Raw genomic sequence first — 15,649 nt, forward strand, 5'->3', positions numbered from 1 at the left:
TTTATAAAGATCAATGAGCTTTAGATGCTTTGATTTGGGGATTCGGGGATTCGGCTCCAAATTACTAATTTATAGATCAATGCACAAAGTTCAAATGCTGATGGTCTCTTCCGAATGCCTGCTGTTCCATAAACCCCCCCTTCGGCTCAGAGAGCAGGACTCGACAGGAGACTCGAAAGGACTCGACAGGAGACTAGACAGGACTAGACAGGAGACTCGACAGGACTCGACAGGAGACTCGACAGGAGACTCGACAGGGCTCGACAGGAGACTCGACAGGACTCGACAGGAGACTCTACAGGAGACTAGACAGGAGACTCGACAGGAGACTCGACAGGAGACTCGACAGGAGAATCGACAGGAGACTCGACAGGAGACTCGACAGGACTCGACAGGACTCGACAGAAAACTCGACAGGACTCGACAGGACTCGACAAGAGACTCGACAGGACTCGACAGGAGACTCGACAGGACTCCTCAGGAGACTCGATAGGACTCGACTGGAGACTCTACAGGAGACTCGACAGGACTCGACAGGAGACTCGATAGGACTCGACAGGAGACTCGACAGGAGACTCGGCAGGAGACTCGACAGGAGACTCGACAGGAGACTCGACAGGACTTGACAGGATACTCGACAGGAGACTCGACAGGAGACTCGACAGGAGACTCGACAGGATACTCGACAGGAGACTCGACAGGAGACTCAACAGGAGACTCGACAGGAGACGCGACAGGACTCGACAGGAGACTCGACAGGAGACTGGCCAGGAGACTCGACGGGACTCGACAGGAGACTCGACAGAACACTCGACAGGACACTCGACAGGAGACTCGACAGGAGACTCGACAGGAGACTCGACAGGAGACTCGACAGGAGACTCGACAGGAGACTCGACAGGAGACTCGACAGGACTCGACAGGACTCGACAGGAGACTCGACAGGACTCGACAGGAGACTCGACAGGAGACTTGATAGGACTCGACAGGAGACTCGAAAGGAGACTCGACAGGAGACTCGACAGGACTCGACAGGAGACTCGATAGGACTCGACAGGAGACTCGACAGGAGACTCCACAGGAGACTCAACAGGACTCGACAGGAGACTCAACAGGACTCGAGAGGACTCGACAGGAGACTCGACAGGACTCGACAGGAGACTCGATAGGACTCGACAGGAGACTCGACAGTACTCGACAGGAGACTCGACAGGACTCACCCCGGTTCAGCATTCCAGCGGATGTGAGCAGGTTCCATTTGAAGTTCATGTTTTGGGCTTCAGCATGTTGTCCATTCAGATCATAACTCATAATAAAGTCACCTGAGCTGAATGTACAACAGCCATCAGAGCAGAAGTGTGACGACAGCATGGAAGCGCTGCCGTAAGATGAGCATTACCTGAACTAGACTGCAGGTGATGGATGATCCCTCTGGTGTGTCACGCTAGGCGTCGGTGTCTCCAGGAAAAACATGGTAATACCATAGTACTTTTAGGTTCTCAGGGGAAACCAGATGTCCTGTGAGTGTGTGTGTGTGTATGTGTGTGTGTATGTGTACTTGTCTACCTATCAGGGACCATGGTGTCGTTACACACACACACCCACAGAGGACCGTTAAAAAGTACTTGTTAAAATCAAGTAAAAGACACTCTGGTGAATGTTTTTAATTTTTGACCAAGTAGGGACTTACATGTGTGTGTGTGTGTGTGTGTGTGTGTGTGTGTGTGTGTGTGTGTGTGTGTGTGTGTGTGTGTGTGTGTGTGTGTGTGTGTGTGTTTGTGTGTGTGTGTGTGTGTGTGTGTGTGTGTGTGTTTAAGCCCATACTCAGCAGCGCTCCTGTAGGCTGGAGCAGGAGCTGCAATGGCCCATTAACACAGGTCGTTCACACTTCTCTGTTGTTTGAATGGCTTGCTGTCCTAGAGGGGCTCTGAGACTGTAGAGCTGCTGTTTAACTGGCTACTTAGTTCAGGAACTTTTTTTAAACTATTAGGCCAATAATATAATTATTGTTAATAATAATATAATAATATTATCTTAATTTTTATTTCACTCTAAAATGCTAAAACATACTAAGAAAATTACTATATAAATTAACTTTTTTTTAAATATACACCTTAGTATGTAAGCTACCATAAATTGTTTATGCATCATTCTACATATGGATAATATTTGACCAATTTAGCAGCTAATATAGCAGCTAATATATATGCAAACTGGGTTCTTATGAAAGAAGAGAAAGAAAAGCCTACAACTTACTTAAAGGACAAGTTCGGTATTTTACACTTAAAGGTCTGTTTTAAGATAATTTCTGATGAAATCGAACGGTTAAGATTGAAATTTGGACACATGCTGCTGTCCCGAGAATTATCGGTTTCTGTGTTAGCACCCCCCCCCCCACACCTCCACAATGGTTTCATAGGGCACTGGAAGAATCATTCATAAAACGCATTAAACTTTAGTTTACAAAGACGTGAAACTCACCGAGTGGTCTGGGGTGTTCACTGATATCTCACGCAAAAATCGCTGCAAAAGATGCTTTCCAACAGGTTTTATCGTAGTTTTTGTCCAACTCCATTGACTTGTATTGGATGTTCTGTGAGGTACGGTATTACTCCGCCGCCGGAGACGGAATTGGGGTTGTTTGTATTCTTTCTGTAGTCTTCCAGTCACGGTATCGTAGGCTACGCCATCCAAACATTGGCAAAGGTGCATTATCGCCACCAACTGGGCTGGAGTGTCTATTATTCAAGCTCTCAACGGAAGAATGTCCGGGTGTGAGGCATTTGGAAAAATAGGTCCACAGTTTTACAAAGAATGGTAAAACACCTGTTGGAAAGCATCTTTTGCAGCGATTTTTGTGTGAGATATCAGTGAACACCCCAGACCACTCGGTGAGTTTCACGTCTTTGTAAACTAAAGTTTAATGCATTTTATGAATGCTTCTTCCAGTCCACCAAAAACCAAAACAGATTGAAAAAATATACTAAACCAGATTGAAATTAAATAAAACTGCCATCACTGGAAAAACAAAAAAACAAAGCAACCGAACAGGTGTCGCACTATCCCAGGTCAAGACTAAACATTTTTATATTGACTTGCTGCATTGAAAATGTTCAGCTGGCTTAATCCAATGAAACCTTAGTTGAACAAACTGAATATTTTTAATAAAACAGTCAACTCATAATTTTGAACTTTGACCTCGACATAGAAGTGCATTAGTGTCTGGGTTACAAGGGAAACAACAGTGAAATTTGAAGTGCAAGGAAAATGACTTGTGTCTGCTGAAACTGCTCATTTGCATTCACAGTTTAACTAGTGTGGAAATGGGCATGGAATAGTGAATAAACAGAATGCCTTTTGTCCCCTGATAGATGGTAAAGTGCGACTCACGTTTGGTTGTTTTGCCATTTCTTGCCATAACAATATTTTTTTGTGGCAAGAACCGGTGTTTCAGTGTTATTATGAACATTGCTATTACATTCAGAAATAGTCAGAATACAAATATTGCTAAATGTAAAGGCAACCAAACAGGTGTCGCACTTTATCATCTCACAGGGCACCTGTGTCCTTTTGTGTCCTCTCGTTCTCTCAGGCTGTTGATCAATTTAATTGCACTTAATCTGTTTCCGACAGAAGAGTCCAGCTCTCTGTTATCTGTGTTCTCACAGTCAGACAACCTGCCTCACTAAACCCTTTATCTGCCCACATTCCTCCGCATACAGTAGGAGCTTGTTCGGGTTTGTTCTCTGGATTCCCTAAAGCCCTGTTCAGATTACACTCGCCCCTGATGGGGAAACCGTAGACGGAGGAAGTCTGAGTAATAGCGACTGCCACACCTGGTCTTCTCTTGTCTCTCGACGGGTGGGCTGCTGTGTCTCTGGGCTTTCACTGCTTGTTATGAGGGGATCATCAAGCTCAAAATGAGCTGTGATGGATATTTCATTCAAAGATCTCAGATGTTGATGACGAGAGGTAACAAGTTCAATGTCCTTGCAATAAAACAAACCATAGAGCATTTTCACTGGTCGTGATGGATCATTTTCCTGTGCGATATCCTCTAAAGTTTATGGATTTAGTTTAGTTTCACCAGTAATAGCATCATCTGTGGATCTGTGATCGATAAACTCAACATGTTTGCATTTCTAAACCAGCTATAAAGCGTAGAGCGTGAACACTCAGATGTCTTCTACGCATTTATCACGTTTGTTCAAAAGCAAGAGGAACTTCTACAAACTATTTTGAAAGTGCAGAAACTTGAATGTTTGCATTTGTTCAGGAATGGACTTGCGTTTATGAAGTGTGAGATGAAGATGAGACTAGAGACGTGCAGCTTCATTCAGAAGTTGTTATAGAAATGCCCAGGAACAGAAAAGTTGACTGGTTTTACTGAAGCGATGGAGAAGCTGAAGGAGATCAGAGATACAACTCTGCCATATGGCAACAACAACAAAATCCACAATCTTTTCACAATTCTTTTTCATGTCGGATTTCCCTGTTTTAAAATTTAGCATTAAAGTTGGCACTTTATTTCATTTTTTATTTCCATTTTTTTGTTTTTATTTTCTTAAAAATAAGAACAAATATGACAATTTCAAATAATAGGACAGTAACCCATCAACATTTTGAACTTGCAAATTGAATGTATTGAAAACTCATTTGTGCCTGGATCTGTCAGGTTGCTTAATGCCCAATCATTAAACTCAGTTAAATGAACTACAAGAAAGTCCTCTGCTAAATGTCAAGGGTTTGTGTTTCCACTGAGGTTATTTTGTGTGATATTGCTTGAATAAATCAATGTACTTGTAAATTTAAGATAGCAACTGTTTTGTGTAACTTCTCAATACAGACCTTTTATTTACACTTGTCTGTTCCTCAAAAGGCAGTTAAAGTTGCGACTGCATAGTGTAATAGTGCAGTAATGTCATGTTAATGCAACCATAGCTATCATGCTAATCTGTATCCACCGCTGTGACTCTAAAGGCCTCGTCGTTAGACAGTTTTACTGCAGATCTCCAGCTTTTCCCAGCCTCTATCCTTCTGGGTCTCTTTCTAACACAAAGCACATCAGAGCATTGCCTGGGCACCAAACCAACATCGAGTTCTTCATCTTCGCATCCGGCGAGAGTTTCCTCCTGGTTGCTAGCGGTGATTCTATGTCTGTCTTTGGCGGGTTGTTGTTTTCTCTGAAAAGGCAGCAGAAGAACAGAGCCTGGTTTGTTGGGGTCCGGTGAAGCTGCACAAATGCATTGAGACTGTTGCTTTCTGGCACACACACACACACACACACACACACACACACACACACACACACACACACACACACACACACACACACACACACACACACACACACACACACACACACACACACACATACACACACACACAGATCTGATCGCCTCTGCCACCCTGCTTTCTGCTCTACACTTTACATTCAAACACACTATAACACACAAGGCACTGATGTCAGTGTTTGTACTGTTTGGCACTTTACTATTGTGTCGTGTTGTGTTGTGTCGTGTTGTTATTCCAGACAGCGTCTCCAGAGGGAAATCTTCGGAACACTTGCAGATGTTTAAGTGTCGCTCATTATTACAGCTCGTGTTATGAGAATCTCAATGATTCCTCCCACAGCCTTATGCCATTATCTTACGCACTTAACATTTTGAAAAGATAGATTTGGAGATATGAAGTTGAAAAAGAATCAAATTTGTGACTTTATTCGAGGCTGTTGTCTCAGTATTAAGGTGCCTTGAGAGCTTGTGTCTAGACATTTTGTCCGTGTCCATGTCAAGTCACTTTTATTTATAAAGCTCTTTATACAATACAGACTGTTTGAAAGCAAAGTGTTGAGAGAGATTCACTCAGAATCTCATCATTATCTCTGAGGGACATTTTACAGAAACATCTGAACTCAAAAACTGCTTAGTAAACCTCGCCAGAACATCAAACTGTTCATGTTAAGTTTCACCAGCAATAGGAACTGAACACAAATATTGCTCTGGAAACGACAGAAAGCTAGAAACAAAGTATATGTTTACTCTGATAACAAACCCTTCTGTTTCTTTATCTCGAACAGTAAATGTGATTTATGCTGCCGGAATGGAGCGCTGTGTTGATAAATGTCCATGTGTGTTTCCGAGTCTGGTTCCTGTGTTAGTTCGCTGATGATGATAAGTGTGTATAAACTTCAGTCCAGAATCATTCATAACTGTAGATCTGCAACACATCTCGCATTCTTGTGGAGACCAACAGTCGGCCTGCTTTACATGACATCTGAACTCACACACCTTCATCAGAAACATAATTATATACTAATAGTGTTCTGCCAGTCTTTAAATCAGTGCAGTAAACCGTCAACCATATTTTTATTGCAATGAGAAGACTGAAGGCCGATCAGTGCAGGAGTTTCAGACACACAAGCCTTATTGTTGCAGAGGAAAGTCAGTTCATACAAATTTGTCTATTTTTTACATATCTTTATTTTTTATTTCACTGTACTGTTATCGTCTCTGTATACTGGACGCTTCTTCTGTCACCAAAACAAATTCCTTTTGTGTGCAAACATGGACAATAAATCTATTCCTGATTCTGATAAAACAACATCAAGCACACGTGGAGTGCCGTATCCTTCATTAAAACAATCTGAATGTTTAATCTGAGATTACACATCATTCACAATCATAGACGACACGCGGCATAATGTGCTTCCCCTTTTTCCAGTATATATACTGGAAATATATAAAAATTTTGTTTTCTAAGAAATGTATCAAAAAGATTCGAGTTTATGCTTAAAACAAGAAAAATATCTGCCACTGGGATCAGAAAAATCGAAATCAAATAATTTTTCTGACCCTATATGCAGATATGTTCTTTTTTAAGCATAAACTTTATTTCTCAGAAAGCAAGACTTCTAATCTTATGTTCCTGTGAATGTTTTCTGAATCCTCAGATCTGAAGAGGAACTTTCTGCTGGGTTTAGTTGAGTTCTGCACACATGATGTAGCAGAGACTCACATCGAGCTGAATAACACATTAAGGGTTTTACAGCAGCTTAGATGAGTGTGTGTGTGTGTGTGTGTGTGTGTGTGTGTGTGTGTGTGTGTGTGTGTGTGTGTGTGTGTGTGTGTGTGTGTGTGTGTGTGTGTGTGTGAGTGTGAGTGTGAGTGTGCGTGTGCGTGTGCGTGCGCGTGTGTGTGTGCTTGGAAACGTCTGGGCTTGAGGCTTTATTTTTCGTTAGTTTAGCAACTGTTTCAAATAAATACCTAGGGTTTTGTTTATTTTCTTCTAACAGGGTTGAAACATAAGCAGATCTAGCAGTTTTTAAGGCCTCTCAGTATGCAATCATGCTATCTTTCCATGAAATGTGAAAAACTTCTAGTTCTTCTAAGCTATCTGGGATGCTGAGACGATGAAACTGATTAGGAAGATTATTGATAAAGCAATCTTTAGTGGCAGAAGTGATAGGTCTAACATACTTGTAACACGGAGTTGGCTTTGCAGCCTTGGCTAAATGTAATTTACATAAGAATAGATAATGATCTGAGATGTCATCGCTCTGCTGCAGAATTTCAACAGCATCAACATTGATTCCATGTGATAATATTCAACGTATTCTCATCCTTTGGCGTCATATAGGTGACGCCATGTGACATTTCGTCGAAATCTTACGCACATGGCATCCTTTAGCGTCAATATAACACTCACTGTTATGGGTAGGTTTAGGTCTGGGGTAAGGTACTGTTATGACGCCTTGGGATCTGCGTCTCATATTCACGCTAAACGATGCCATGTGCGTTGGATTTAGACGAGCGTCACCTGTATGACGCCTTGGGTTCTGCGTCTCATATTGATGCTAAAGGATGCCATGTGCGTAAGATTTCAACGAAATGTACAAAGCGTCACATTTATGACGCCAAAGGATGAGAACGGGCTGTAATATTAGATCTAGAGTATGATTACGACAATGAGTAGGTCCTGACACGTGTTGTATAACTCCAATAGAGTTAAGAATGTCTTTAAATGCCAATCCCAATGCATCTTTTTCATTATCTACATGTATATTAAAATCACCAACAATTAGGATTTTATCTGCAGCCAGCAAATTCTTTGATAAAGTCTATATGGTGCCCTGGTGGCCTGTATACAGTAGCCAGCACAAATCTCAAATGTGTAATATCATTTACACTAGATAGTGTGACATTAAGCACCAACATTCCAAACAAATTATATTTGAAACTAGACTTCTTAGTAATTCTGAAAATATTACTATAAATTACAGCAACACCTCCCCCTTTGCCTTGCAGACGAGGTTCATGTTTATAACAGTAATCTTCCGGGGTGGACACATTTAAAATAATGTAATTGTTTGGTATTAGCCAGGTTTCTGTCATACACAGAACATCTAGGTTATAGTCTGTAATCATATCAATAACAATAAGGGCTTTTGAAGTAAGGGATCGAATATTCAGCAACCCAAGCTTTATCATTTGTTCATTTGTATTATTTCTATTTTTTATTTGTAGAACATCAATTAAATTTTTACCCTTCGATGGGCTTGGAAGTTTTAAGTATTTCCTAATTCGGGGAACAGACACAGTCTCTATATGATGATATCTAGGTGAAAGAGTCTCTATGTGATGGGATTTATCTGACCTTGGTGACGCGAGGCCGCTAGCAGACACTTGGTTTAGCCAGTCTGTCTGCTTCCTGACCTGAGCCCCAGATTGTCATGTTTGAGCTCTAAGACTATGAGCCATATTACTTGAGAGAAGAGCAGCACCATCCCAGGAGGGATGAATACCATCTCTTTTCAACAGCCCAGGTTTGCCCCAAAAACTTTTCCAATTGTCTATGAATTCTATATTATTTTGCGGACACCACTTAGACAGCCAGCCATTGAGTGATGACAATCTGCTAACTATCTCATCACTCCTGCGAACAGGACGGGGGCCAGAGCAAATTACAGTGCCTGACATCGTACTTGCGAGTTCACACACCTCTTTATCATTAATTTTAGTGATCTCCGACTGGCGAAGTCGAACATCATTAGTGCCGACGTGAATAATAATCTTAGAAAAATTATGATTAGCATTAGCCAGCACTCTTACAATTAAAATCAGTTAAAGTTTGGATGCGTGTTTCTAGTTCTGAAATCTTCTCCGTCAGCCTGACTATCTCCCTGCATTTATAATAATAATAATAATAATAATGCATAAGTCTTATATAGCGCTTTCCAAGGAATTCAAAGACGCTTTACAAGTGAAACAAACAAAAAATGATGAGAGTGTTATTATAGGTTGTAGGCAAGCTGAAACAGGTGGGTTTTGAGCAGTTTTTTGTAGGTGGTCAGTGAATCTGAGTTTCTAATGTGGATAGGGAGTGAGTTCCAAAGGGTGGGGGCAGCGATGGCGAATGCTCGATCCCCCAAAGTTCGGTGCATTGATTTGGTGATGGGTTTGAGAAGGCCCAAGTCGGCAGAGGGGAGGCGTCGGGAGGGGCGGTGATGCTGTAAGAGGTTTGTGAGATATGGAGGTGCCAAGTTATTGAGGGCTTTGTAAGTGATGAGCAGAACTTTGTAATGGATGCGCTGTTGTACAGGGAGCCAATGAAGCTGTTGAAGAACAGGGGTGATGTGGTCTCTGGAGCTAGTGTGGTTGAGGAGGCGAGCAGCGGAATTTTGAACGTATTGCAGTTTTTTTATATCAGAGGATGGGAGGCCATATAGGAGACTATTGCAGTAGTCGAGTCTTGATGTAATGAATGTATGGATGAGAGTTTCTGCAGTAGATATGGAGAGGATAGGGCGTAGACGAGCAATATTTCGTAGGTGGAAAAAGGCAGTTTTGGTGATATGACGGATATGGGGCTTAAATGTGAGTGTGGGGTCAAAAATGAAACCAAGATTTCGGATCTGGGGAGAGGTGGTAACTGTATGGCCATCGATGGAGAGAGTGAAGTCTTCGGAGGAGGGGAGGAGTGATTTGGGACCGATGACGATAATTTCCGATTTATTGTAATTGAGTTTTAGGAAGTTGGCGTTCATCCAGGATTTTATTGCAGAGAGGCAGGTTGTGATGGTTGATACTGTGGCAGAAGTGATGGATTTGGTGCTGAGGTATAGTTGTGTGTCGTCAGCATAACTATGGAATTTTAATCCATGATTAAGAATGATAAGTCCAAGGGGAAGCATATACAGAATAAACAGAAGGGGACCTAACACCGAGCCTTGAGGGACTCCGTGATTGACAGGTATGGTGTGAGACGTACAGTTGTTGATGGATATGAATTGAGATCGGTCGGTAAGGTAGGAGATGAACCAGGAGAGAGCTGAGCCAGAAATTCCAAGATGTTGTAGGCGTTGTAAGAGGATGGAGTGGTCAATGGTGTCGAAGGCGGCAGAGAGGTCAAGTAGGAGGAGAATGGAGAGGGAACCAGAGTCAGAGGCGAGCAGGAGGTCATTTGTTACTTTGAGTAATGTAGTTTCAGTAGAGTGATGAGTGCGGAATCCAGACTGAAAGGTTTCGTAGAGCTGATTGGAAAGGAGATGATGTTTTAGTTGAGAGGCGACCGAGCGTTCCAGGATTTTAGACAGGAAAGGTAGGTTAGAGATGGGGCGGAAGTTGTTGGGGTTGTCAGGATCCAGTTCAGGTTTTTTAAGTATTGGTGTGATGGCTGCAACTTTGAAGGAAGAAGGAACTGTTCCAGAGGTGAGAGAGGAGTTGATGATAGCCATGATGAGTGGGCTGAGGATGGGGAGGCAATCTTTGACCAGTGCAGACGGAATGGGGTCAATTGGGCAGGTTGTGGGGTGGATTTTGTTGAAGTGGCTAATAAGATCGGTTTCTGTAATGACTGATAGAGAGGGGAGAATGATGTGAAATGGAAAGGATGAGGTAGATTGGTGATCTATACTAGGAGAAATGTTCGCAGAGAGTTCTTGGTGAATGCTGTCAATTTTGTATTTAAAGAAGTCGATGAAATTATTGCATTTGTCCATGGTGAATGAATGAGTGATATTGTCAATGGGTTTGAGAAATTTATTAACTGTGGCAAACAGAGTCCGGGGGTTGGTAGATCGAGAGTGAATGATCCCAGAATAAAAAGCTGTTCGGGCTGATGTGAGCGCTGATCTATAATGATGGCTGTGATCCTTGTAGGCTTGAAGGTGTACAGTGAGTCCAGTTTTCTTATGTAGGCGTTCCAGTTGTCTGCGCTCTTTTTTGAGTTTGTGCAGTTCAGGAGTGAACCAGGGAGCAGAGCGGGCAAATGTAACTATTGCAGTTTTTACTGGTGCGAGAGTATTTAGGCTCGATGTGAGTGTGCGGTTGTAGTGAACTACTAGGTCAGCGGTGGTTGAATTTTCAGGGATGCTGGATATGGAAATTGTGTTTGCAATATGGGAGGAAAAAGAGGTGAGACAGAGGGACTTTAGATTTCGGTAAGATATGGTGCGTGTCTGGTTGAAGTGAGGGCTGGGGAGATTGATGTGAAATGTTATGGCGAGATGATCAGATATGGCCAGATCTCTGTGTGTGAGAGTGTCAATATTAAGTCCAGTAGAGCAGACCAAGTCCAAAGTGTGTCCACGGGTGTGGGTGGGGAAATTGACATGTTGTATGAAGTTAAAACTGTGTATGATGTCCAAGAAATCCGTGGCGGGTTTGGAGGTGGAAGAATCGATATGGAAATTGAAGTCACCTACAAGTAATATTCTTAATGAAGTTGTACAGAGTTGAGTTATAAATTCTGAAAAATCTGACAGGAAGGAAGGATTGGGTTTGGGAGGGCGATAAATTGTTGAAATAGTCAGAGGAGTGGGGCCTAAGAGCTTAAATGAGAGGTGTTCAAAAGAGGGAACAGATGGGATGGGGAGAGGGCGAAGCTTGAGGGTTTGTCTATAGATGACAGCAATACCACCGCCCCTGCCTTCAGGACGAGGTTGGTCCATGTATGAGAATCCAGTGGGTGTGGCTTGGTTGAGGGAAAAGTAATCGTGGGGTGTTTGCCAGGTTTCAGTTAAACAGATTAATTCTAATTGTGAGTCCAGGATGAATTCGTTGAGAATGATGCTTTTGTTGTTAAGGGATCTTATGTTCAGTAGTCCAAGCTTGAGAGACTTTTGTTTTGAAGGGGGTGATACAGAAACGGGAACTGACCGGAGGTTGAAATGGTTCACGTGACGTTGGCTCTGATGACGTTGTGCGTTGCTGTTTCGGTGCCGGGACGCGGAAGAGAAGCAATGAGGGAGTGTTGCGCCGAAGCTTTCATTCCCGGTGGATATGTGTATTAAGTTTCTACGGGAGCCTCTGTGGATGTAACGGTGACGTTGAAGTAATCCGAAGGTTTTTATTTCAGCGATGAGTTCCGGAGTAGCCGATGGGCCCATTTATCACATGTAAATCTTGTGCAGACAGAGAAGGCTATACTATACATTTTACATGAAGTGCAAGTCACAATAAGAGGAGAAGATAAAATGACTCACCGTGTTTGTTTGACTGACTGATACTCACCACAGTTGTTTGATGGATTTGTAAAAGGCGTGAGCAAAATAAATAAATAAATAAAGAGCGCACTGATGGCATGCTAACAGGCTAGCGAATCACTAGCATGTTGTGCTAGCAACGATTTATATTGAAGCTAGCGATGTAAGGTTAATATGTGAAAGTTATATTTAGCAGTATAAACAACAGGAAATGATAGTAAATAATGATTCAAAACAGAAAGATATACGAAGCTTACAGACGCAAACCAACTTAGCAGCAGCAGGCAGACAGGAGCAATTGAGCAATCGATCTCAATCACCCTCACCAGATACTAGACACACACACACACACACACACACACACACACACACACACACACACACACACACACACACACACACACACACACACACACACACACACACACACACACACACACACACACACACACAGGTTACTAACCGACGACGAAGACTTGACAGAGCAGCATCAAGTGTTAGACAGTATTCTAGGTTATTACGTGAGTTTTTTGTCCAATAATTAGAATCTCTGTTTTTTCAGAATTAAGTAGTAGGAAATTACTAGTCATCCAGTTTTTTATATCAGCTGTAGCGTTTATACGCCCGTATAAATATAACTAATTATTATTCATAACGGATTATGATCAATAACTTATAGTTTAATTATTATCAGAATTTACTGTAGCAGAATCAATAGTATGATCATTTTATCAGTTCATCCAATGAACAGAAAGCATAAACAATTATTAATTCTAGGAAATATAATATCTTCCTGGCCAAGAAAGACTAATTCCCAGCTAACAGCTAAATAAGAAATAATTCAAGCGTAAAAGCATAGATAGCTTAGATCGCAGTTCAAGACAATAAATTCGTAAGCACATAACACAAGTAATACTTCTCTTTTCAAATACAAACAATACTTTATTGATTATAAGACTAACACATATGTCAGGAGCCAATCAGATCCCTCACATGTCACCACGCAAAGATCACTGTCCCCAGATTACTGATCACCTGCACCTGTTTCCACTCAGCACTCACTTCCCAGCCAGCACAAAAGCACCCGATTCACTCCCAGTCATTGTCAAGCCTCCAACAGGAACGACCCTTACCAGTCACCACTTGTCTCACTGGAATCCTGGAATCCTTCCTGAATCACGCCTATCCACGAACGATCTGAAAAGAGAGAAAAACTCAAGTTATTGATCTGTGTTACCCGCCACGTTATTCCTTAAGAAGAGGATTCACTCACCTGGATGCATTCCTGCCACATATATCCTCTTCGAGATCACCGTGGAACTCCCGAAACCCTGCATACTTACCTTTGAGTTAAATAAAGATACATTTATGTTTATCACTTACCTCTGTCTCCGAGCCTGAATCCTGACAGAAGGCTTGACCTAACAACAGAAAGAGGTGAGAGATGGATTCCGGACAGCCCGCTGTTGCTACCAGCTCCACACCTACCACCGATCCTCCGACAGAACCCATGTTTACTCCAGTGAGAACTTCCGCGAGCGCCGCTTCTTCGATTACCTGCTTTGCAACTCCCCCGTCGCGCCCAGCGCCCTTCTCTGGCCGGGCGGAGGACTGCAACGGATTTTTACTCCAGTGTTCGCTAGCTCTGGAACAGCAAGTTCAGCTCTATCCCAATGAGAGATCGAAAGTGGCATTTATCATTCAGCAACTCTCTGGAGCAGCTCTGAGGTGGGCAGAGGCGTTATGGATGCAGGAATCCACAGTGGTTGCGTCAGTTCAAGAGTTTGTCAAACATTTTAAGGAAGTTTTCGGACGACCCGCGGATGATTCCTCATTTGGAGAACAGCTCCTACAATTACGTCAAGGAAAGAAGTCATTGACTGAGTATTCTGTGGAATTTCGCACACTTGCATCAAATAGTGGATGGAATGAGAGAGCTCTGATTTCTGTTTTCCGTCGAGGTTTAAACCCAGCTTTGCGCCTCCAACTGGCGATCTATGATGACAGCTTAGGAATTGAGAAATTCATTCAGCAAGCCAAGCGAGTCCATCAACGATCTTTGAGTTGTTACGCTGATCAGTCTCATCACCATCCTGTGTCTTTTCAGAATCCCAAGAATCTCAATCCAGAAAATCAAGTTGAAGAGATGCAAGTCGACACTTCAAAAATTTCTCAGGCTGAACGTGTTCGTCGAAGAGAGATGAAGTTATGTATGTACTGTGGTACCAAGGGTCACTTCAGAGTTATCTGCCCAATTCGACCGGGGAAAATGATGGTAAGCTCAGTCTTTAATCAACCCATTGTCTCAGCACCACTCACGATTCCTGTGATATTAAAGATTCAAGAAAAACACATCTCCGTAACAGCTATCATCGACTCAGGGTCCGCGGGAAACTTCATTTCTGGAGAACTCTGTAAGAGGCTCAGTCTGCGAGAGATCAACACTCCCAAGTCTTTCGCCATCTACGCTGTAACGGGTGTGTTAATTAACAAGACGAACGTTACTACCCAGATTGGTCCTATTCAATTGTGTGTGGGAGAGACGCACCAAGAGTGGTTTGAACCATTTGTGTTGCTAAACAGCCAAACAGATCTCATCCTTGGTCGGCCATGGCTCGTCCATCACCAACCCACCATTGATTGGACGTCTGGGAAAATCCTGCAATGGGGATGTCAATGTCCAGAGATCAACGATCCAGTATCCCGTTCATCCAGTAACCCAAGGACCCAAGTGCTCAAAGTTAACTCCACGTCCATAGAGAGTCCCACGGAAAACTTGTCAACTAATATCCCAGCCTGTTATTCTAAGTTCTCTGACGTCTTCAATCCTGTCACTGCTTCCAAGTTACCCCCTCATCGACCATGGGATTGTGCTATAGACCTGATCCCTGATGCACGTCTCCCCAAGGGTCGGATTTACTCCTTGTCCATTCCAGAGCAAGAATCCATGAAGAAATATATCCACGAAGCTTTAGATCAGGGTTACATCCGACCTTCCACATCTCCTGCCGCCGCAAGTTTCTTCTTCGTGGCCAAGAAAGACGGTGGTTTAAGACCATGCATTGATTACAGAGCCTTGAATCAAGTCACTGTGAAGTTTAGCTACCCTTTGCCTCTCATACCTGCTGCTCTCGAACAACTCAGAGAGGCAAAGATGTTCACCAA

General features: G+C 42.8%; 1 protein-coding gene across 2 annotated transcripts in view; it reads left to right on the forward strand.

Annotated features, from left to right (window-relative positions):
* Positions 1-15,649, forward strand: part of plcb1l (phospholipase C beta 1-like) — a 233,917-nt gene that overhangs the window by 62,015 nt on the left and 156,253 nt on the right. The gene's annotated exons all lie outside the window — the stretch shown is intronic.

This window comes from Siphateles boraxobius, unplaced genomic scaffold (genome assembly GCF_051911475.1).
Source record: "Siphateles boraxobius isolate OS27281-9 unplaced genomic scaffold, OSU_SipBor_1 274, whole genome shotgun sequence".
Classification (NCBI taxonomy): domain Eukaryota; kingdom Metazoa; phylum Chordata; class Actinopteri; order Cypriniformes; family Leuciscidae; genus Siphateles; species Siphateles boraxobius.